Source organism: Oryctolagus cuniculus, chromosome 16 (assembly GCF_051225735.1).
Source record: "Oryctolagus cuniculus isolate XC-2025 breed Fujian yellow rabbit chromosome 16, ASM5122573v1, whole genome shotgun sequence".
NCBI classification, from domain to species: Eukaryota; Metazoa; Chordata; class Mammalia; order Lagomorpha; family Leporidae; genus Oryctolagus; species Oryctolagus cuniculus.
The window spans coordinates 31,328,792-31,331,718 of record NC_142882.1 but is presented as its reverse complement, the minus strand read 5'-3'; the positions used below and the strand labels follow the sequence as shown (position 1 = coordinate 31,331,718).

The 2,927-nt window shown below is 39.3% G+C and overlaps 1 pseudogene; it reads left to right on the top strand.

Moving 5' to 3' along the window:
* Window positions 1-2,495: 2,495 nt before the first annotated feature.
* On the top strand, window positions 2,496-2,563 carry LOC149121652 (U6 spliceosomal RNA; annotated as a pseudogene).
* The last annotated feature ends 364 nt before the right edge of the window (window positions 2,564-2,927 follow it).

Here is a 2,927-nt window from a genome sequence, read left to right as displayed (position 1 = left end):
CATTATATTATGGAACACCAGAAGTTCTTTCTGCCTCTTTGATTTTTGATACCTATTATCCAATCCCCCTCTATCCCTAGCTGCTTCCCTTCTCAGCCTCTAGTAATCACAGTTCTGTGTTCAGATCCATTATTTTCTTTCACTTCCACATGCGACAAGGACCAGGTGACATTTGTGTTCCTGCTTCTGGCTTATTTCAATTAATTTAATAATATTTTGTTCTTTTTTTGTATCTAAAAGAGGTTGCCCTGTCCATTGTTTTTCACTGATGGACAGCTAGATTGGTTTCACATCCTGGCTGCAGTGAACTGTGTTATAGTGGCTGTGTTATGGGAAAATTGCTGTATCTTTGATATGCTCTCCTCCTTTCCTTCTAATAAAATTTCCTTATTCTATATAGCCAAGAGCAAGATAACTCTCACATGGTAGGTCAATTTTTATCTTAGTTTAATTTTTGTTATTTATTTGAAAGAGTTACAATAGAGGTAGAGACACAGAGAGGTCCTCCATTAGCTGGTTCGCTCTACAGATGACTACAAAGGCCAGAGTTATGCCATTCTGAAACCTGGAGACAGGATCTTCCTCTGGGTCTCCCTCATGGGTGCATGGGCCCAAGGACTTGGGCCATCTTCTACTGCTATCCCAGGAGATAGCAGAGAGCAGTATTGGAAGAAGAGCAGCTGGAACTAGAACTGGCACCCAAATGGGATGCTGGCCCTTCAGGCCAGGGCTTTAACTCACTGCACAACAGCGCCAGCCCCAATTTTTATCCTTTTTAAGGAATGACCATACTGTTCTGCATAACATCTGTACTAACTTGTGTTTTCACCTACCATATATGGTGGTTTTCTTTTCCCATGTGCTCTCTAGCATTTGTTATTTTTTATCAGTTTGGCATAAAAATGATATAGTATTGTTCATGTTTTTGTGTATTTTGAAATCAGTTAATTTGTTTATTAAATCTTTATTATTTGAAAGGTGGATTTAGAGAGAGAGGGAAAGACATAGATAGCTTTCATCTGCTGGCTCACACCCCAGAGAGTTTCAACAGTTGAGCCTGGGGCATGCTGGAGTCAGGAGCTTCATCCAAGTCTCCCACATGAGTGGCAAGGACCTGAGTCCTTCGTCCATCTTCTGCTGGTTTCCCAGGTGTTTAGCAGTGAGCTAAATTGGAAGTGGAGATTCCTAAACTCAAAGTGGAACTCAGATGTTATGCTGGCCTCACAGATTGCAGCTTTCCCCACTTGGCCACAATGCCAGCCCCTCTATCAATTTAATTCCTCAAAAATAGCTCAGTAATGTTGGCATCTATCTCATTTTGTTTTTTCTCTGTTATTATTCAACTTATTGATGTCTTATTTTTGTTCACATTATTCCTCTCAATTGCTCTACCTGAGGTGAGTAGGGCTGCTGTGTTGCTTAAATGAAGTGTATGCTTTAGATTACTCATTTAATGAGTGCATGTCATTCACATAGCACTTCACTGAAGTTCTACTATGTCCCAAATCCTCTTCTAGGCACAGAATTTAGACCACTTTTCTCTTAGGCCCAGATCTTGCCTTTAACATACTACTTGGAATTTAGTAGCTCATGAAATCTGCAGACTGCATAAATGAATGAATATTTTGAGGGCTGTGCTTTTGTGGAGGAACTTCATAGGAGACCGAAGGAATAAAATAAATCAAAAGTATCCACAGTATATAGAATGTATACTATTTTACAAGTCACAGAGAAGAAGAAGAAGAAGGAAAGTAGTAAGACTAGAAAGTTTGTGGCAAGACTAACAGGCGCTGGTCAAGAACTTAATAAGCACATTAGGAAAGCAGTAAGGTTTCTTTTTTTTTTTTTTTTGAGGAAAAGTTTTTATTTCTAGTGATGAAATTGGCTACAGAACATTATGAAAGTTTAAAAATACAAAGAGAAATTGTCTATAATTAATAGATTCAAAATTTGACAATCAGTGAATATCATTATTAGTCATTACCAACAACAGTTATTGATTTGAAAGGCAGAGTGACAGGAAGAGGGAACCACTGCTTCACTCCCCAGACACTTGCAATAGCCAAAGCTTGACCAAGCCACAACCAGGAACTGGGAATTCATTCTGGATGTCCCATTTGGGTGCAGGGACCCAAGCACTTCTGCCATCCTCCGTCTCCTCCCAGGGTGCACACTAGCAGAAACTTGCCTCAAAGCAGAGAAGCTACCACTCAAGCCAGGCATTTGTATATGGGATGTGGGTGTGTGGTGGTGATAGCAAGCCCTCATGGATAAAAAAAAAAAAAAAAAAAAAAAAGTTATTTCTATGCCAAGGAAATTACTCTGTAGTCTTTCTCTTATAAACTACGTATTGCTGAACCTAGATAATTTTTCCTTTATTTAACAATGACATGAAAATGTCAGTTGAGTTGGCTTTCCTGAAGACCTTGTTTCTTGAATATTAGTGGCTAGCTGAGATAAATTCTTTTCATCTCTTTCTCGCTTCGGCAGCACATGTGCTCGCTTCGGCAGCACATATACTAAAATTGGAATGATACAGAGAAGATTAGCATGCCCCTGCGCAGTAAGGTTTCTTTACCTCCCTGTAGGCTCTGCTCTCCAGAGGTGAACAGGGTCCTCTAAACCCACTTGCTGCACACACAAACACCTGAGTGTTGTATTCTCCCACAGGTGTTGGAGACTGATATGGTGTTCTGATTTATATTTACATAATGGCTAGTGACATCGGGCATATTCACATGTTTTGACCATGTACATTTCTTCTGAGAAATGTCTATTCAGATCCTTGCCTGTTTCTTCACTGTATTTTTTGGAGTTTTTCCAATTCATGTAAATGTTCTGGAAATCTGTAAACATTCAGAGTTTTAATTTTTTCTGCCATCTGTTCATTGTATCTACACTCTGATGTTTACTTTGTTGTGAAGAAG